Below are 21,926 nucleotides of genomic sequence, written 5' to 3'. Positions count from 1 at the left end.
TACGCATACCTCATGACTAGAGTGACACACAACTCATCATCCAGACACTTTTGAGAATTAAAGATGTTATATTAGTGGTTACACTGTGACAACAGGCATAAGCTAGGATAAATGGTTATAAATGGTCACCCCGCCTATGAAATAGCAATTCCATTCATAGGTGTAGGCCTTAGAGAAATATATGCACGTGTGTTACCAGTTGACGGCGACAGGAACACTCATACCAGCTTTATTCACAATTTCCCCAAACTGAAACAACTCAAATATCCAGCAACAGTAGAACAGATGATTAAAAACGAAGAAGAAGAATAAGAAGAAGAAGAATAAGAAGAAGAGGAGGAGGAGGAGGAGGAGGAAGAAGAAAGAATTGTGCAAGATTGTGAGTCTTACAAAAAAGGTGCTTTGGAAATGCAAATTAAAGCATTTGAAGGGAAGAAAAATATCCCTTCATCCCACTTCTCCCATCCATGTAATATTACCATTCTTCAAGCATACTGATCACTATAGCTCACACATCCCCAACTTCCATAAAACAATTTCCTTTCTGCTTACTTTATACAAATACCAGCAAGTATATGCATGTGGAAAACTGAAGGTATTTTGTAGAAAACGATCTGAGAGACTGAAAAGTCACCTGTTAGGAATCCTGGCATTTAATAAAGCCAGACCAGTTGGTTAACTGGTATGTAAAAATCCATTAAGATTTCTGAAGTACATTAAAATTACTTACTAAAATTCCTCGGCTACCTTCCCATACTACCCTATTTTACCTTTCATTCACATTATGCCTTATGTCTGACAGTTTCAATCTTATCTTCACAAGATGTGCATGAGATAAGCATTTGGTATAACGGCAACAACAGAACTTCCACTCTACTCAGAGGCCTGGGTATGGCTGGTAGGCAAAACTTACTACTGACCATGTCATCACCACCAAGTCATTCTCCTAAATTCTTGCTTTAATGTTACCACCTTCCTCTAGCTTCTCTCTCTCTCTCTCTCTCTCTCTCTTTTAAGTCATCATTTCACCTCCCCAACCTTCAACCAAGTCGAGGTTCTCCGGTAAAAATCTTATCCTTTACTGAAACATGCAATATTTTCCTATTCTTAAAAACATAGAAAGGTTGCCCCAATCCATTTTGATACATATGTGAAGAATTAATGGGTAAGAATGGAATGGATCAAAGTATTTTATTTCGGGGCCATCCCAGAAAACTCTGGGTTACACAAGTAAAGAAGAATGTACTTCATTTACAGTAATAACAGTAACTTTTTTGCAGCACCACAGAATTTACACTATCCCAATATAATTAATTCCCATTTACTACTTTCGCCTCCTGTCCATATACAGGAGAGTCTTTATATACTCTTTACCTTGAATTTCTTGGTACCTCCCTCAACACACTTGATACTTGGCTCATTGGTTCTTTTTTCTTATTTTCCACATCTGTAATTCGTTATCACTATTCTCTCACAACCTCTGCCCAATACTGTGTTTATCATATCCCAATGCCTTCTCCCAAATGCAGGGCTTAAACTCCTTCCTGGGGCACAGGAAACCATCTGTACTCTAGCGCCTCCTCTCCCACAACTTCCTGCAGCCTACCCGTACCAAAGTACTCACAAATTCAAAAAGACACAGTGTCCTTTCCCAAGGTAGTAAGTACTCAGGGCCTCCCCCTGACACAGACATCCTGCCCCACCTTCAAGACTCCAGCTCAAGCTTCACCCAAGAAATCCAGCCAGTCAACAACCTGGTCTCCCAAACGAACACCTTTCTTTGCCCGGGCCCCCACTCCTGGAGCAGTTCACCAAATCACATTCACCCAGAACCACTGCCCAGCCCCACCCTTTTTTTTTTTGTTTTTTTTTTTTTTTTTTTGGTCACACCCGCCTCCTTTTCTCAGTCCCCTGTATCCCCCATCCCCATAAGATCTTCGGCTACAGATATGCTCAAGTTCTGTTCTGCTGTCTTATTATCCTTCAAGACTCCAAGCATAGCCATGTCATTCTTCCATGTTTTTTTTTTAATGCTGCATAGACCCCAGATCTCCTTTATAATTCCAACGCCGAGGTACCCAGATACCTGCTTCCCACCCCAGCACCTGTACTTGCTCCTCACAGTCCTCCAATACTTCCCCCCCATCCAGGGATCTACTCCGCACTGCGTTCCACTCCTCTCCACACCCACCACACCCAAACCCATTCTTACTGCCCCCACCTAACTGCAATCCCCCTTCCGCAGCCTCCCACCTGCCCTCACACACCCCTCAGATCCCCCTCCCCGTGTCCAGTGTTGCACCTCTCCCTCCCCTCACTCTGCACCTGCTTGCACACCTCCAGTTCTCCCTCACCCACCCCCTCACCAGTCTCTCACAGCCCAGACGCTCACTGGCCCCCCACAGCTCCTACCCGGTCACTCCCACTCAGAAAACCCCTCCGAACCCCCGCCTTCCAACCACTCGAGCCCCGCCCCCCCGACATCGCCCCGCCCCCTCCACCATAGGGCCCCGCCCCTTGCCCTGGAGGCCCTGCTGAGGGGCGGGGCCTGTCCCTCCTCCCTTTTCCCCCGCCCCCTACCGTCACGCTCAGGGGCAGCCTGACCCCGAGCGGCCCCGCGGTGACCCTCGCGCAGAGGCCTGTGGGAGGGGCGTCACAAGCCCCCGGCCCCCCCCCACCTTCCGCCCCCCTCCCGCCCAGTCTCCTCCCCCTGGGAATGCGCGGGGTGGGTGACAGACCTGGCCGCGCGCCACCGCCACCGCGCCTGCCGGGGGCGCTGCCGCTGCCTGAGAAAGAAGCCGCGGCTGCCGCCTGGAGGAGGTGCCGTCGCCTCCGCCACCGCTGCCGCCGCCGCCAGGGGTAGGAGCTAAGCCGCCGCCATTTTGTGTCCCCCTGTTGTTGTCGTTGACATGAATCCGACATGACACTGATTACAGCCCAATGGAGTCTCATTAAACCCGAGCCGCGGCCCCGCCCCAGCGCTGCTCCATTGGACGAGACCGCAGACACTTAGGGCCACCCGTTGGCCTGCGGGCCTGTCCGTCACGCACACACTAGCCACTCTGCAGCCCATTGGGGCAGGTTCCTGCCGGTCATCTCGCCTCCGCATAGACACACCCCTCGACCCACCATCCCCCCCTCCGGAACCACCCCGGGGGCGGGTCCACTGCCAGAGCCAATCAACAGCCCGCGGGGCCCGCCTCTCCGGGGCACCTATTGGTCCAGCCCTTTTTCTCTCTCCCAGACACCGCGCCACCTCTACTTCCCCCTGCCCGCCCCTTCTACCTCTGGCCATGGATTGGGTCTCCTCGCAGGAGAGGCGCTCGGCCTCACAGGCTGCGGACGACGCCAATCAGGGGGCCCTTTCCCTCTCCCCTCCCCCACTCAACCCCAAATCCCCTAGCCCGCAGCTAAAGTTTGTGTGAGAGCTGATCGCTGGCGGCGGCCGCAGGATTTAGGGGTGGGCGCGGGCGGGCGCGCGCGGGCGGGCACGCGAAGTTAAAATTCGAGGTTCTCAGTCGCCAGCTCCCGCGGCGGAGCGCGCGGACGGGCGCGCCGCCCGGAGCGTTCCATCCCGCCCCCTCCTCCACCCTCTCCCGTCCCGTCCCGGGCGACTACTCGCCCGCCCCCTGGCTCGCATCCTTACCCCCCACACGCCCCTACCCTGCAAGCCCCAGGCCGGGTGCAGGCAGAACGATGTCGCTGCAGCCTTCCTCGCCATCCCGTGCCGAAGGGGAGCAAGCCCCTACCCGCCGGGCGTGCACCCCCCGGCTCCACACTCGCCCGTGTCTGCAAGCACGTGCACCGTTCGCCGCTGCCTCCAGCCACCCCGGTCCCCGGCTAACCTCGCCTGCAGCCCGGCCAATCGCTTGCTGCCCTTTGTTGCTGCAGCCCGGGTCTCCCCGCTGCCTTCCTCAGCCTCCGCCTCGTCCTTTGCCAGCCGCCCGGGTCCGCAGCGCCGCGCTCCCCCCGCCCGGGACCCACCGCCGCCGCCTCCTTCTCCTCCTCCGCCTCCTCCTCCTCGGCTCCGGGCTGCAGCGCACAGAGCCCGAGGCAGCGCCGCCCAGCCCCGCTCCCCCCGCGCCGCCAGCTAGCCCGCCCGGCCCGGCCGGGGGCGCAGCCTGGACCCCGCCCGCCCCAGTCCCCGCCCCGGGGGTACCTGCCTCCGCCCTGGGGGGCTCCGCTCGCCGCCCTCGGGGGAGGGCGGGGATGCCGGTGTCCGCGGGAGGGTGGGGAAGCCTGGGCCGTTTGGGGCGGGGAGTGTGCCCGCCAGGGCTGGGACTGAGAGGTGCGGTCCTCGCCAAAGCGCCCCCCCCTCCCGCCGCTCCGGGCCCCAAACTTCGTCCTCCACCCGGGCCTTGCACCCTCGGGTGATCGCGGCAGTTTGGGGGTAGGAGATGCCTCGGGAGCTGTGTCTACCCTGATCAGGAGGAAGAGGGAGCAGTGACATTCAGCGACCGCGGACAGGGCACGGCGGCAGCATCCTTGGGTGGGAGTGGGGATGTCAGACGCGGGCAGGAGGGGGAAACTGCCCCCTCCAGATACCCTCTCCCGGCCTGCGAGGAGCTGGAGAGCTCAGAGCTGCGTTCTGAGTGCTTTCTTGGGCGGTGCAGCCGGATGGCAGAGGTGCTGGGGGCGGGGGGAGTGGGGGGAAGACCGCTGGGGGGCCCTTCCCCCCTCTCCTCTAGCCAGCGCTCGAAGGAAGGCTGATGGCGAAGTTCGGTTTTCCAGGCTTCCCCTGGGCCCCCCGAGTTCCTGAGGCCCACATGAGGGAGGCTGGGGCTCCTCTGGCCGCCCAGGCGAGGCCACTCTGACGCTGCCCACATGCCTCCCAGCGCCCTCCAGACTCTGCAGCGAGCGTCCCTCGCTCTTCCCGAGGATGGATGGGATGCTGGCAGGGGAGACTCCAGAAAATAGGCAAAAGTGGGCTCGAGAAACGGCTCCTACAGAGTTGGAGTACGAAGTTTCCCTTCCGAGGCGCCATTTCTTGGGGGGGGGGGGCGGCGGGGGGGCTATGGCTTTGTAAAAGAACCAAGTTCCAGGCTTGGTGGCCTGGCTGGAAAACCACCTGTTGACTGAAGTCTGTCCCCTGGAGTCAGGCAGATCTTGGGCCCTGGCAGGGTGAGGCAGGGTGCCAGGGAGAGGCCCCCCAGCTTCCTGCCCTCTTTGACTCCAACATCCTCCATCCTCACGCCACTGACACTGCAGCAGCATCTTCAACTCCCCATTCAAAACCCCTGTGCAAACTGGGGAGGTACTTTGTTAGAGCAACTTATCTCAAACAAAACAAGCGGCACCACCGTGTCAACAAATGCAGAGCACAATACACACTTCACTTTTTAAAGATGTCTGCTCCTTTGGGGTGTGAGCTGCCCCTACTTACATGCCTCTTGGCAACAAGGTGAGAAAGGAGCGAAGACAAAGGGCACAGAGTTGGATGAAAGGATAGAAAAAGGGAGAGGGGAGCAGAAGAGTTGTAATACTACACTCAAAACTGTCACCGGTTCCATTATAAACCCCTTTTATAGGTGTTTTATTACTTGGTTGTTAGTTTTTAAAACACAAACCTCTTTAGATTAAATCTTGGCATTCACAGGCTCAGCTCAGGGATACAAAACACAGGGAAAGTTCCCCCATCCACCACTGGCTTGGCTACTTTTGAGCTACATTACTGATAAAACAAACAAACAGCGGGTTGGGTTTCCTCCGTCTCTATCTCTTACTTAGTATCTTCGGTAGCTGGCTCAAGGTGAATTTTTACAAGCCATTAGTTCATAATTCAGCCTAATTCATTTAGGTATTTCAAAGAGTAGGACATTTATAAGGCATACTCTTTTTATAATGCAGGTGCTGGGGTTTTTATTCTCCAAGAAGTTACTAAGTAAACTTAAGAATCCTGGCAGACACGTTAGCCTTTATGCTCTTTTTTTTCCCCCTATGGTCTGCCCAGATGCACTTTATTTTGTAACTTAGATTTGAGTCCCCCAGACGGCATTTTATCTCAAGCAATAAAAATAAACCATGTCTTAATTAAAAACAAGTTTCAAAACCTCAAATCTGAGCACTCAAACTGAAGTATGGTAAAGAAGCAACCAAAGACATTAAAAGCCGAAAAGTCCACATTTAAGATGTCTTCAGCCAATGAATTCTGGGAGATTTATGAGCATCTAACACCCGCTATCACTAATGAGTTAGCCACATGAATTTCCAGGGAGACACCTCAAGAAAAGACACCTTTAGAGAGAAATGGGCCTTATTTCTCTAAGCTTGTGCTCCACTAACCCCAGACGCTGGCAACCACGGAAGAACGACATATCTTTATTCAACATCTTGATGTGTTTTTGGAGATTCTTTTCTTAACATAGTTTTCTAATGGGCATGGCAAGGAAAGGGAATGTGTTGCTTTCCCCTTGATACTTCCCTCTAAGGTTACTTGTCTTTTGAGAAATCCTGGCTCTTCAGATAAGTGGAACTGGAAAGGATAACAGAGACACAGCCAGAGATACTTAATGCTTACTCCTAAACCTCTCTCTTATCTGTGGTATCTCAAGTCCTCTGCTGAGCTAAACAGCTCAATTAAGAAGTTAACCTAGAAATAACTTGAACTGAAAACCAACATCCTGCAGAATTTGCAAGCTAACTGTGCTGAGGATTATGAATCCAGGGGCTCGCTTAACCCGTCCTCCCTCCCCCAAAACAGCTGCCAGGGGCCACCTGGCCAAATTACAGGCCAGAATTACCAACAACTGCATTCATACTGCTTGGTGAAGTCCATAGATCGTGGGTATCAGAATGATCTGGGAATGAGTGCTTAAAACACAGTTTCCTTGACCTACCCAAGAGATTCTGATCCAGTAGGTGTCAAGTGGGGCGCCCAACTCTACATTTTTAGCCTATGACTCGACTAAAGCTTGTGCTCACAGAGTTTGAGAACCACTGCTAAACTGAATCCTCTTCTTCCCCAGCTGGAAAGGAATGTTTATTCTGTGAATATCCTAACTAGGTTAAGTACATCCCTAGTACTGGGATGATTCCATGGTCAGATCTGTTTGTCCTTGAGTCCTCAGAAAGGGTAAGAATGCAGAGATGCTTCAGGAGCTGAAGGGAACCTGGAGGGTTTTGATCTGTTGGGTTTGTTTACTTGCTCTGAGGCAAGTCAGACAAACAGCGTGATAAGAGTATCACTTCTACAGACACTAACAGGTCTTTCTGAAGGAAATTAGGTAGGGAGGCAGGAGTAGGGAACCCCAACTGATTTGTCCAGACCTCAGTGCATGATGAACCTATTTCAGTTGGTCACTTAAAAAGCGCTGGTCTGCACCCCACTTCCAGTGCCACATGGAATCCCCTCTCTTCATTGACCAGAAACTGTGTCCCCTTAGGATCACAGTGGCTAGTTATGTCAGTCAAGGGCAGAGGGGTTTGGGGGACGATTGGTCAAATCATCAGTTTTAAATCAGGTGGCAAATTTAATCTCTAGCTTTATGTAATGAACGGCCTATATTATCCCAAATACCGGTGTCTGTACATACCTCCCATTTGTGCGTTCCTGCTTAAAAACCCTTAATGTCTCTCAAATGCATTCTGGATGGAGTCTACACTCCTTTGTTAATCTACCTCTAAGGCTGTGTACATCTGTACACAACCAGTTATTCATCTCTAGCTTCTCCCACCCCAGCACACTCCTCTACACACGGCACACGCTGTTCCCTCATGCATCCATGCCTGCCCTCCCTACCTTATCTGATGAAGACCTTGAAGGAGTCCTCCAAATCCCTGCTTGGCTGCTGCCTTTCTATGAAGTTTTCCTGCTCTTTTCAGGTAGCTGGTAGGACTTTGAGCATACTTTAACTGCAGCCCTGGCACTTGTTAAGTGCGCTGTTATTATTTGTTGAATTATGGAATAAATGAAAGTGCTTTCCACACTGTCTTGTCACATGTTGCCCTTCTGTTTTCCTCACTAGCTTTTCTACTGCACAAATCAGCTGAATCATCTGTGTAACTGCCCTAGTACCTGACACACAGAAGCTACTTAATAAAGAAACAGGATGCATACATACCTGTGGTTCCCAGGCCTGGCTGCACATTAGAATCACCTGAAGAATTTTTCAAACAGCCTAGCGCCAAAGTCCCACCTGAGGCTACTTAAATAAAAATACCCGAGGGTGTGGCCCATTCATCAGGGGGGTTTTGTTGTTGTTTGTTTTGTTTTGTTTACGTAGACTCCACGCCCAACATGAGGCTTGAACTCCTGCCTGGGAGATCAAGAGTCACATGCTCTACTGACTAAGCCGAGCCTGATGCTCCTCAGTCGTCATGTTTTGTTTTTTTTTTTTTTTTGTTTTTTTTTTAAATCACCCTGTGCTGGCAGGGTAAAAAACCATTGATTTATATAAACCAACAGGATACCTGAACATTAAGTGCGAAACTGAAGAAGAGAGGAGGGTTGTAAAAGATCTCAAAATTCGCTAAATGTTGCTAATTTTAGAGAGGGCAGAGTTCTCGGGGATCTTTTCATTTTTGTTGAGACTCAAAGAAGTGGTGGCCTCTAACTAATCATAAGAGTCTTAATAAAGATTCAGTTTCTAGCACCAGGCTATACCTGAGAAAATTTCAACTACTCCAATAGTTAATTTAATTATTCCCAATTATTTGGACCTTGAAATTTGGAGGAAACTGACAGAGTTGCCAACTTTTCATTTTGGTAATAAAGGCTTTTTTTTTTTTTTAAAGAACTGACTGCCATCCACTATCTGCATCATCACATAGAAAAAAAGGCACTTTAGCCCCCAAAATAATAAGAAAAACATACTCTCTGAATAAAGGTAGCTTCCCCCACCCCCCATGAAATGAAAGTGGGCAGCTTTACATGAACAAGTACAATTTCTTTCTACTTCCCCCGCCCATCTCAATGCAGACAGTGAAACCTTATCTCTGAGTCTGACTTGCTGACCTGAGTACATTTAGGAATCACTAAGCTACACTTTTCCAGGGGTTAAGAAACTATAGATCATGTTGAGTCTAACCACTAACAATTTTCCCCAATAGACCCTACACAATATACTCAACTGATCAAAGGTGGTTTTCCCTTATCCTATCTTCAATACAGAAAGAAAATACATCTCAGAGGGCCAGGGGCAAGGGAATATGGAAGAGGGCACCAAGTTAAAAGTAGGACACCAGATTTTTACCCGTTTCTGCCACCAACTACTGTGTGTTCTTGGGCAAATCATGAAGTAGCATTGCCTTAAAACTTGAGTTTTCTGGGACAGTCTGCTCTGCATGGGATATGTATCCTCAGAGCTCAGCGCAGTGCCTGATTCATAGTAGATGCTTAATAAGTATTTGAGACATTATGAAGAGATTAAATGGAGGTTATTTTACATCATATATATAAAATGGTCTTAGCTAAGGCCCCAAATTCTACAACTTATTTAAATAGTAAAGTAGGGGTATCCCTGGGTGGCGCAGCGGTTTGGCGCCTGCCTTTGGCCCAGGGCGCGATCCTGGGGACCCGGGATCGAATCCCACGTCGGGCTCCCTGGTACATGGAGCCTGCTTTTCCCTCTGCCTGTGTCTCTGCCTCTCTCTCTCTCTCTGTGACTATCATAAATAAATAAAAAAATTAAAAATAAATAAAAAAATAAAAATAAATAGTAAAGTAGGGATCCCTGGGTGGCGCAGCGGTTTAGCGCCTGCCTTTGGCCCAGGGCGCGATCCTGGAGACCCGGGATCGAATCCCACGTCAGGCTCCCGGTGCATGGAGCCTGCTTCTCCCTCTGCCTGTGTCTCTGCCTCTCTCTCTCTCTCTCTCTCTCTCTCACTGTGTGCCTATCATAAATTAAAAAAAAAAATAGTAAAGTAAAAACAAAGTAAAGTACAAGTCTCTACCTTTATTAATGTATTACTAACTTACCCTGTGATTCCTAAAAGGTCATTATTCTTGTATGTAAAGTACCTGAAGGACTTTTTTTAAATTTTTTCTTTATTTATGATAGTCACACAGAGAGAGAGAGAGAGAGAGAGAGGCAGAGACATAGGCAGAGGGAGAAGCAGGCTCCACGCACCGGGAGCCCAATGTGGGATTCGATCCCGGGTCTCCAGGATCGCGCCCTGGGACAAAGGCAGGCGCTAAACCGCTGTGCCACCCAGGGATCCCTAAAGTACCTGAAGGATTGATGAAAGAAGGAAACTTTTTTTTTTTTTTTTTTATTCAGAGAGAGAGAGACTGAGAGGCAGAGACACAGGCAGAGAGAGAAGCAGGCTCCATGCAGGGAGCCCGACGCGGGACTTGATCCTGGGTCTCCAGGATCAGACCCCGGGCTGCAGGCGGCGCTAAACCACTGTGCCACCGGGGGTGCCCAAGAAGGAAACTTCTGAATAACTTTTTTTCTTACTGCATTTTTATTGTAAAAGTGTCATACATATTTGTTATACAAAGTATGGATAATATTTAAAAAAAGAAAAAAAGAAAATAAGGAGAAACATTAGTTGTAGGTCCTTACACTGAAAGACAATATTTTGGGACATTTTCTTCTAACTTTTTAGAAGTCAGTATTTGTATTTTTAGTGGAGGTTGAGATAAAATTTTCAGCTAAGGAAATTAGGTAGTAAAAAGTAACTTACAAGAACTTACTAGAATGTGGAGCCTGGGGCACCTGGGTGGCTCAGTGGGTTAAGATCTGCCTTCAGTTCAGGTCATGGTCCCAGGGTTCTGGGATGGAGCCCAGTGGCAGACTCACTGCTCAGGCTCACTGCTCCCTCAGAAGGAGAGGGAGAAGGAGTCCGCTTCTCCCTCTACCTCTGCTCCTCCTCCCTGCTTGTGCTCTCTCCCTCTCTCTCACACAATAAATAAAATCTTAAAAAAAAAAAGGAAAAAAAGAAAAAGAATGTTGAGCCTATATGAGAAGGTTTTTATTATTATTCCATGTCTGGAAAAATACCAATTTTTAAATGGAATTACAGAGCCTGATACAGTCTTTCCAGCCATTGGGAGCTCAATGCAGTCAACCTCCCATCATTCAACTTAGCAAACCTAAAACATCCCAAAGAAGGCCAAAGGGATCAGCCTGGTCAACCATTTTACCAGCTTGATGCCTTTCCTTCTTTTTTTTTTTTTTCCCCTTTCCTGGTATTAGTAACAAACTGCTTGTGGGAAAACATGGTTGAGCTTGATCATAACAGCCTTGGCCAGAAATTCCTTCAGTGTTGCGATTGGGTTTGGTTTATATTCTCCAATTTGCCTTGCACATGGTAATAATAAATGACATTGAATAAAATAGAGGTTAGAAATCTGTTATCTGGGCAGCCCGGGTGGCTCAGCGGTTTAGCGCCGCCTTCAGCCCAGGGCATGATCCTGGAGACCCAGGATGAGTCCCACGTCGGGCTCCCTGCAGGGAGCCTGATTCTCCCTCTGCCTGTCTCTGCCTCTCTCTCTTTCTCTCTCTCTCTGTGTGTGTGTGTGTGTGTGTGATGAATAAATAAAGAAAATCTTAAAAAAAAAAAAGAAATCTGTTATCTTCCTATCTAAATAAAGCCTATGTTCTAAAATTCATAAGTTAGACTGTAAACCTCATAAGCTTAAAGATTTCTTAGGCAGTGTTTTACACATCATGGGCATTCATTAGGTACATGACATTTGGATAGGTACATTTCCTAACCACTGTAAAACAGAACTTCCTGTTACCAAATCTAAAACCACTTTTTCTAAACCTAGTATGTTTGTTGAAGAGTATCTTTAAACATTTAACATTTTAGCATTTGAGCAATGAGTGTGTTTTATTTATCATATACTACATTTGCTATTTGGGTTTTTGTTTTTGTTTTTTGCTACTATGTATATACATATATACTTAGACTGGAACCAGTCCCACCTAAGACCAAGAGTTCCATGCTTTAAGGAGCTCCTCTCTATTCCCACAAAAGCTCTAACTGCCCCCCTCCTCTAGAGTTTGTGACCTATTAATCTGCTCCATGTAGCTCTTCAGTGGCTGATGTGACTTGACATATATCTATTAGCTGAGACTGAGATCTTTTGTTTCCTTTCCATTGTAACGCCACACAGTGAGTGATAACATTTAAAACAGTCTAAATGGGCTCCTGATTTTGTTTCCTGAATCATAACAGATTACCCGAAATATCAATTCCAAGTTCAGTCTCTATTTGTAGTTTGTAGTATCTCAATCTCTGGCAGAGAGATCATGTTCACCAAATATTCCCTGTGCTCCCTTCCAGTTCACAGCCCTTCTTTCAATTAGGTTAGAACGGTGTGGCTAGTTTTGGCCAGTGGATGATGAGCAGGAGTGGCATGCGTTACTTCTGGGCCAAGGCAGTTAAGGAACCAGGGTAGTCACTCTCCATTCCTCTTTCCCTTCAGAAGCATCTCAGAAGCCATGGGTCCCAGATGAGGAGCTACAAGTTGGCAGAGGCACCTTTAGCCTGGATCCTTAAGTGACTGAATGGAGCAGATTCTCCCCAGCCTTCTACACACTCCCCACCACTTGGTTTGACATGTAATAGGAGAAATAAGCATTATGTGAAGCCAAAGTGATGTTGAAGTTTGTCTACTACAGTAAACAGTACTGTCCCAAAATCTAAATTAATATAGTCCCAAAAATACAATACTTTACAAATACCTTTCTTGAATCTCAATGACTATGTCGTTGAGATAAAAGCACTTCCCTCCCCACTAATTATCCTTCAAGGGCCCCACTTGACTGCCCACTGGCCATGGTTGTGATGGATACATCAACTCTACCAAGTTGCGTTGGAACTTCCCCATAGTACTTTAGCAAAACTATTGATGAGATGGAAAGAACTGAAAAGCGGATTTGTTTCTCCATGTGAATAAAACCTGTGAAAGTGGGCAGCCCGGGTGGCTCAGTGGTTTTGCGCTGCCTTCAGCCCAGGGCCTGATCCTGGAGATCCAGATCGAGTCCCAAGTCGGGCTCCCTGCATGGAGCCTGCTTCTGCCTCTGCCTCTCTATGTCTCTGATAAATAGTCTTTAAAAAAAAAAAAAAAAGCTGTGAAAGCCAGAAGCAGTAGTGTCATTCTCAGGCTAGAATCTACTGCTTTGCCCTGACCTGAGAGAAAAGCAAGTCAGAATAACCTTAGCTCTTCAGCGTGACCATGTTGGTTGGCTTCCAGATAATTAACTTTCTCAACGCCGTATGAGTTGAGCTTTTTTTTTGTTTTTAAGATTTTATTTATTCATGAGACACACACACACACACACACACATACAGAGGGAGAGACACAGGCAGAGGGAGAAGCAGGCTCCATCCAGGGAGCCTGACATGGGACTTGATCCCAGGTCTCCAGGATCAGGCCCTGGGCGGAAAGGAGGCGCCAAACCACTGAGCCACCCTGGCTGCACCTGAGTTGAGCTTTTTTGAAATACGGACATTCCTTGGGAAGACAGCTGCTTCTTCAGAGAGGGAAATTCTGTCCCAGCCCATGCAGTAGCGCCTTTGCATCTCCTCAGCCTAGTCTTGGAGCTCCCAGGAACGACAAATGACCTGGGAGCTGATTGGCAACGTGGCTAGGAGAAGCACATTCTCTCCCTGCCAATTAAAGGAGTAGGGGGACTGTTCTGGTCCTTGGGTTGTAGGATTCTGTGGCTCCACGCAACACCCCTAAGGATAAACAGTGTGGAAACGGCGTGTCACAGTGTCCTGAGGGAGCATGTTTGCTGAGCACGGCTTCCGAGAGCTCGGTGTAACTATATTGTTAATAATAGCTAGCAGTTAGGCAGTACTTAGAGTGCTAAGTGATTTCCCTGAACTGGCTCATTTGATCATCGCAATATTTCTTCTTAAAAACTGCTCTTATCGCCCATTGTACAGACCGGGAAACCGTGGCCTGGAGGTGCTGAGCGGCCGGAGGTCAGAACTGCTGCGCCCGGAGGCCGCCGCGGGTGTGGGCGCCCATGGGAGCAACGAGCCCGTCCTATGCCCCGGGGGCCCGCGGGCCAGGCGCAACCCCGAGACCCCCGGCCTCCCCGGGGCACACAGGCCCCGGGCCCTTGGCGCCACCTTAGGAGGGAGGCCAGCGAGGGCAGCGCGGTGTGGGGCAGAAGCAGGAGAGGGACAGGCCGGCGGGGGCGGCGGAGCCCGGGGCGCGTCCCCTCCCAGGCTGCAGGGGCCCTGCCCTCAGAGCTTTGGGGCGCGCAGAGGCCTCTCCACTCCTCCCAGAATCCTTTCACAGGGAGCGAGCGAGGGCCCAGGCCCCCAGGCCCCCAGGTCCCCCAGGCCCCCCAGTGCACCCCAGCGCCCGCCCCCGCCGCCCCCACCGCCCCCGCGCCGGGCGATGCTCCGCGCGCCTTTGTCATTCCGCATCCCACGGTGCCAGCTAAGTCACTCAGCTGTCACAATCCGGCCTGGAGCTGCGGGATACAAAATAACTCCGGCGAGACCTCCCTGGGGCGGGGGCGGGGGCGGGGGCCGGGCGCTGCGGCGAGCAAAGGAGCACCAGCTGCAGCCCGCAAGTTGCTAAATTAGCCGGGCTGTTGTTTTGCTTTTAATTTTTGTGCGAATTCAAGAATAGGTCGCGGATGTCTTGGCAGCGCGTGAATGAGACCCTTTCCGAGAGAATTCACCTTGCTGAAGGGCCGCTGTCGGGCGCCCAGATCCCCAGTGCGAAGCCTGCGCCCGCCCTCCCGCGGCTGGTGCCCTGGCCTCCCTTCCCCGCGGCCTGCTCCCCCCCAACCCCGCGCCCCCCCCGGGGGGCCACCGGCTCCTCTGCCTCCCCAGGCCGCGGGCCTGCGCCCTTGCAGCCGGGAAGAGTGAGCCAGGCCCGGCGTGGCCTCTGCACCCCCTCGCAGTCCGGGAGCCCTCGCCCAGCCCGGTGGCCGTGCAGAAGGTTCTGGAAGTGACAGGCCTGCTCCTGGAGGAGCTCTACTCTGCGCTGAAAATGTGAGCCTGCCTCCGGGCCCTGCAGCGCGCGAGTCCTAAGGCCATCAGCAGCCTGACCTCACCAAACGGAAGGAAAGGGACGTTCCCGAGATGGTGGCCCCAGACCATCACCACAATTCCTTGCACTAGCAGAAAGCGATACATAGATGCGACAGCCTAGTGTTGGTATTATTTAAGCACCACACCCAAGTCCTTGCTGGCACCTGGCCCAGTGTGCCCCAATTCTCCCAGGGGGGTTTGTCCCAGGTCTCCTCGTCTTGGGTCTGCAGCTCAAAGGCAAGGACACGGAACCAGAACGCCCCACCTGCTTGCCTCCCCTGCTGCTTTTGCCCACAGCAGCCAGCGTCTCAACTGAGACTAGATAAGAATTGACAGGTTACATTTTTAAGAAAGTTTTTTTTTTTTTAACATTTTATTTATTTGTTCATGAGAGACACAGAGAGAAAGAGGCAGAGACACAGGCAGAGGGAGAAGCAGGCTCCATGCAGGGAGCCCGACACGGGCCTGGATCCCCGGACTCCAGGATCACACTCTGGGCCCAAGGCAGGTGCTCAACGGCTGAGCCACCCAGGCGTCCCAAGAAAGTTTTACAGATTTCAAAAAATACATAGTCGACCACAAACACTTAACAGAAGAGGGGAAAATACGAACGTCTAATAAATGTATGAAAATGCTCAGATTCACTAGTTATTGAAGACCTGTGAGATGCTATTCTTTTTCCCCATTCCAAAATAGCAAGATGAAAATATGGAATCCCCAACGCTGGCCTGAGTGTGACAAATGTAGCCCTCAGTTGAAAGTGTAACCTGGTAGGAGACTTCCGGAAAGTAATTTGACAAAGTTTATCTAGAGCCGTAAAAATGATCCACTCAGATAAGTGGAGCTCTAAGTCAGGGGCTTGGGAGACAAGCAGATAGGAGTCCTGACCACCCATCATTCCAGTTGTGTGCCCCAGGATGAGTGACTTTCCCTCTTTCTTAAAAATTTTAAAAAAGATGTTATCTATTTATTTGAGAAAGAAAGAATGAGAGAGTGAGAAAGCACGAATGGGGGAAGTGGGAGAGGGAGAGGGAGAAGCAGGCTTCCCGCTGAGCAGGGAGCCCCAATGCCAGGGGCTGGGATGCTGGGATCCCGACCTGAGCCAAAGGTGGATGCTTAACCCACTGAGCCACCCAGGCTCGACTTAGCCTCTTTTGAATCAATTTCGTCAAATAGGAGAAAAATGGGGCTGCTCCTCCCTACTTCACAGGGCTGTTGTAGGTAAGAGAAAAACATATAGGTCGCTTGACAGTAATGCTTGCTGCAATGGTTGTTACAAATTCCCTTGGGGTAGGAGACACCCGGGTGGCTCAGAGGTTGAGCACCTGCCTTTCGCCCAGGGCGTGATCCTAGAGTCCCTGAATTGAGTTCCACATTGGGTTCCCTCCAGGGAGCCTGCTTCTCCCTTGCCTGTGTCTCTGCCGCTCTCTCTGTGTCTCTCATAAATGAATAAAATCTTTAAAAAAAAAAAATTCTCTCGGGCCAGCAATCTGGACTGTCCCAAGAAAATAATCTGAGATGTTGGAAGAGATTCATATACAAAAGAAGTCTATCTAACATTACTTATAAAAACATGGAAACCAGTCATGTACCCGGCATTAGGGGAAAAGTTAAGAAAATTCTCCTACAGCCACATAGTTTTTCATATATAAACTCTGTGATAGCACACGATATCTGCACCTTGCTTTTTTCACTGAGTAGTATGACATTTTGCAAGTTTTAAGTGTGCCTGCAGGATAAGTGCCTAGCATTGGAATTGTCGGGTCAAAGGATGTGCATTTTACATTTCGAAAGCTATGGCCAACGTGCCCCACAGGGAGGTTGTTCCAATGCACACTCCCAACAAATACTGGAGAGCCTGTTTCCCCAGCTCTCCACAATAAAATTATCAACCTTTTATTCTTGGCCAAGGTGAAAGTGGTATCCCATTGAAATTTCAATTTGCATTTCTCTTATAATGAGTGATGTTGAGCACCTTTTCATATGTTTAAGAGCCATTCGTATTTCCTTTTCACTGAATTGTCGGCTCAAGTACCTTTGGCCTCAGTTTCTATTGAGTAGTGGGTCTTATTTATTTATTTATTTTTGCATTGTTTTAGCCCTCTGACACAAATGCAAATGTATTTTTCCTCCAGTTATCACTTATTTTTAAGCTTTCTTTTGGTCGTTTTGCCATTCACCTTAAAAAAAATAAATTGTCTAGGTTGTAAACAATTGCTTTTCCTGTGCTGTAACACACTCTATTGCCTGTACCCGCTGACTTCTCGCTCTCTCTGGGCTCCTACAGGGCAAGGAACCATGACTCTCATCTAGTTCACCCCGTGAAGCTCCAGTGGCCACCCACCAGTGACTGTAGTCCCACCTTGAGAATGAGTGCCAAGAACCTGTGCCCTTGTAGGTAAATTTACGTATACACAAGGAAGAAACATTCTCAATTTCTACCAACATCTGCCCCTGCCACAAGACAGTCACATTCAAATTCTGACAAAAACATAGTGAATTTTCGGGATCCCTGGGTGGCGCAGCGGTTTGGCGCCTGCCTTTGGCCCGGGGCACGATCCTGGAGACCGGGGATCGAATCCCACGTCGGGCTCCCAGTGCATGGAGCCTGCTTCTCCCTCTGCCTGTGTCTCTGCCTCTCTCTCTCTCTCTGTGACTATCATAAATAAATAAAAGTTAAAAAAAAAAAAACATAGTGAATTTTCATAGTAATATCTCAGCCTCAGAGTTCAACAGCCTCAACATCCAAGAGCACATGAGTTGAGACATCCACCCCCGGCCTCCCACCCAGCTCAGCCCCAGCCCAGCCCCTGGCAGACTCACCATGCTCTGGGTCCCCACTGAGCGGGCTGACAGGCAAGACCCCATCCAAGGGGCCTGGATCAGCTTTGGAAGACCCTCAACTGGTCTCAGGGGCCTTGGAGGAAAAGGAAAGTCCCTTTCCAACAGCAGAGAACAAGGTGGCTCAGATTGTGTCATGCAAATGTTTATTTCTAATCTATGGAGATTTTGGAGCATTCCTGGCCTCACCAGGAAGAACCAAGAAAATTCAAATTAAAAAAAAATGGAAGAGGAAGAGAGTACAGAACTATTTATAGCCTTTAGCCAAGGTGGGCCATGCTAGGCTATGCTGCCTGGGTCCCAGATATTCCTGGCTGATCAGGGGCAAAATTGAGCAGAGGTACGAAATTAAACCTTGTCCTTGGACTGACTGCATTCTGGAGTTTAGCCATCAGTATGGGTTTTCTAAGAGTCATATTTCACAAGCGAGGGACTTCGTTGTGACACGAGAAGGGATGTGTTCAGGCGTCTGATACTCTACTCTCATGGTTTCGCCCCCTCTTCCCAGAAAGCACAAGGGAGCCAGTCTGCACTACGACTCCAACCAGACCAGAGACAGCGGAGATAATTTCATATTTTTGCATATCGTCAAGGTTTTTTTTATTTCAGATTTTTTATTTGAAAAGATATGTCAAATTTACAGAAAAGTTGCAAAAACAATGAACTCCCATACACTCCTCACCTACATTCGCCAATTATTTTTGCTACATTTGCTTTCTCTCTCTGTATATGATATATACTGTTGGTATCTTTCTAATGAACCATGAGAGTGAATTTAGACTTTTACCCCTAAATATTTCTATCTTTGCTGCTAACATTAAGGACAGCCTTTTAAATAATTACAGTACAATTATCAAATTCAGAAAATTTAACATTGTTAAATTACTGTTATCTAATCTGCAGTTCATATTCAAATTTCACTAATTGTCGCAATAAAGCCCTTAATAGCTTTTTTGTTCCCAGACCAGGATCCAATCCTGGCTCCATTGAGTTTGTTTTGTCTTCTTAATTTCCTTTAATCTAGAAGAATTCCTTCAAACTGGTCTTTATGACCTTGATATTTTTAAAGATTACAGGCCAGTTCTGTAGAATTTCCTTTAGTTTGGGCCTTCTGATGTTTTCTCCTGATTGGATTCAGATTATGCATTTTTATAAAAATACATTTAATTGCTCATGCTTCTTTGTATAGTGTAACCAAATTATCAAGTGAGTCACCTTTTGAAACAAGTTTTTGCATTATAGTTCATATTCATTTGCAGCTTACTTTCTAATGCACTGTTTTCTACATTTTTTTTTTACTATCTTGGAAACTTTCCAACACGTAAAACGAATTTTTTTGCATATAGTGTTTATCCTTTTTTGTTTCTGTCTTGGATTCGGTGGGAGGGTTTTATTTGTTTGTTTTCATAATCCTTTGGCCCAACATGGGGCTTGAACTCACCACCACACACTCAAGAGTCTCATGCCTCACTAACTCAGCCAGATGCCCCTAGTGTTTATTCTTTTGAACACCGATCAGGGTGTCTCTCTTGCTTGGCTCACTCTCTTTTTGTCAGTTGTGTTTTGCATCTGTTTAGACTATTTGGATATTGACAGTTTATTTTAAAATTAAAAAGTCATCCCCCCCCCCAGACCAAGTGTCTTTCATCCTTTGCATCCCTGTGTCTAGCAACAATACTACCTGACAACAGTCAGGAAGCCTTTGGGAAATGCTGGTTGACTCAGGGAGTTGATTTTGTGGCTGTGGACTGGATTTTCTGAATTCAGGTCCTCTGCAGCAAGTGGTGCTGGTTGTTATCAATTACTGTACACATTGAGAAATAGGGAACTTCGGGTATTCCAATTTTACAAAAATTTCTTCCGTTGATGACTTAAGTATCTCCATCATCCAAGGAGCCCAAAGTCCACCATCTTTAATGGAAACCCTACTTGAGCACTGGTGCATTTGAAAAGGAAAGGCCCAGTGTGACTGGGGGTGGGGAGCTGGCTGGTCTGGAGCCTGGTTTCTCAGAGGAAAGACTCCTCCCAGAAATGCAGGTAGAGACAGGCCAGAGGCTTTCAGCCTCTACTGAAGGACACCAAGCCTGAATGCAGAGAATGTGACCTCAATCACTCCTTAGTCTGAACCTTCTAACTCAAAGTATGGTTCACAGTCACGTCCGCCAGAAGCTCTGGGCACTGGGCGGGCTGGCATCTGCCCACCTCTCCGGGCTCAGCCTCTCCCACACCATGTTTCTCTTCTCCTCTCATCCCTCTTGGTGTTTGCTTCATGGATGAGAAGAGGCTCAAACTCACAGAGAATTATACAGAGTTAAACTAGAATGAAATATCCGTTTAAATTGATCAGACTGGCAAAGATCAGAGAGATTCATTATACCCAGGAATGTGGCCCAAAATACTTTTATACACTTTCATATATTTTATGACATCTGTTTGAATTTAAGGTGTCTTTACCTGCAGATCAAACAAGTCCACCTTGGGACTCTCCTGTAGAAACACTCGCAGAAGTGCAAAAAGAAATATGTCAAAGCATGTTTGCTGTACCTTTTTTTTGTAATAAGGAAAACATGGAAACTGCTCACTCAACTGTCCTCCAAAAGGGGCTGATGGGATGGTACAATTGGCTGTCAATCAGCTTAAAAAGAACAAGGTAGATCTGTGTGATCTACTAGGAAACATGCCCAAGATGTATTGTCAAATGGGAAAAGCAATTTGTGAAGCAGCTTAAATATGGTTATTAATATTGTGAAAAAATTAGTTTATATCTTAATATATGCATGGCTAAAAATCTGGAAAACCTAAACTACGAGCAATGATTAGCTCAGGAATGTGCGATATGGGAGGCTTTCACGTTCTCTGTTCAGTACGTTTGTGATACAAAAAGTTTTATAAGAAATATTATTTGAGGGGATTTGACTCAGTGCGTGGGGCATGCAACTCTTGATCTTGGGGTGAGGAGTTGGAGCCCCACGATGGGGAAAGATTACTTAAAAAAAAAAAAGGAATATTATTTGAAAATCAGACAAAGAACCCACAAAGATTTTGAAAAAGCCCATCAGTCAAAAAAAAAAAAAAAAAAAAGGTAGTGTGTGGGACCAGGAAATTGGCAGGAGGTCCCGATGCAGCAAGACTGACCACGTGTTGACCATGAACTGAAGCTACAAGAGGGCTACGTAGAGATTCCTTCTATTCTCTAAATTCCTATATGTTAGAATATTTCATAATAAAAACTAAAACAACAACAAAACAACCCACGAAAAAGCCCTGATAGGTTGGGGAAGAGCAAGCACAGGCTGTATGTCAGCTGCATAAGGGCAGAGTTCTACAGAGGTCTTTAAACATCTAAGTTTAAAAAAAAAAAAAAAAAAATCTAAGTTTAGGGATCCCTGGGTGGCGCAGCGGTTTAGTGCCTGCCTTTGGCCCAGGGTGCGATCCTGGAGACCCGGGATCTGGAGACCCGGGATCGAATCCCACGTCAGGCTCCCGGTGCATGGAGCCTGCTTCTCCCTCTGCCTGTGTCTCTGCCTCTCTCTCTCTCTCTCTCTCTGTGTGTGACTATCATAAATAAAGAAAACAAATCAATTTCCAAGATCTTTATAAAAAAAATAATAAACATCTAAGTTTAGATCTTAGTAGATAGAGAAGGAGGTGCATTACTGACTTTTTAAAAGTATGAAAACTGACTTTCAGAAAGATTACTTTGTGTAAATCGAGCTGAAGAGAAGGATTAGGGATGAGGAGACTGACTAGAAATCAATTTGCCACAGGCCGGTGGCAAAGAGGCAGAAAGGAAGGATCAGTTAAGAGGTAGGATGGAAGTCACACAGAAAAGCTAGGGATCCCTGGGTGGCGCAGCGGTTTAGCGCCTGCCTTTGGCCCAGGGCGTGATCCTGGAGACCCGGGATCGAATCCCACATCAGGCTCCCGGTGCATGGAGCCTGCTTCTCCCTCTGCCTATGTCTCTGCCTCTCTCTCTCACTGTGTGCCTATCATAAATAAATAAAAGAAAGAAAGAAAGAAAGAAAGAAAAGAAAAGCTAAGGTGCCTGGCTGGCTCAGTCGGAAGAACATGTGGCTCTTGGTCTTGGGGTTGTGGGTTTGAGCCCTGTGTTGGGTGCAGAGATGACAAAAAAA

The 21,926-nt window shown here is 48.1% G+C and overlaps 1 protein-coding gene across 4 annotated transcripts in view; it reads right to left on the bottom strand.

Annotated features, from left to right (window-relative positions):
• KAT6B (lysine acetyltransferase 6B) overlaps positions 1 to 3,989 on the bottom strand; it is a 186,247-nt gene extending 182,258 nt beyond the window's left edge. The window contains exon 1 of one of the 4 annotated variants that reach the window (XM_077895094.1): positions 3,846 to 3,989. The gene's annotated coding sequence lies outside the window, so the exon portion shown is untranslated. Of the gene's footprint in view, positions 1 to 2,738; positions 3,011 to 3,845 lie in introns of those variants that run through there. The other 3 variants (XM_077895092.1, XM_077895095.1, XM_077895096.1) reach the window with 3 other exon arrangements.
• Positions 3,990 to 21,926: the final 17,937 nt, after the last annotated feature.

Source organism: Canis aureus, chromosome 4 (assembly GCF_053574225.1).
Source record: "Canis aureus isolate CA01 chromosome 4, VMU_Caureus_v.1.0, whole genome shotgun sequence".
Taxonomy (NCBI): domain Eukaryota; kingdom Metazoa; phylum Chordata; class Mammalia; order Carnivora; family Canidae; genus Canis; species Canis aureus.
The sequence above is the reverse complement of the archived record's forward strand: the minus strand, read 5'-3'. Positions and strand labels throughout refer to the sequence as shown.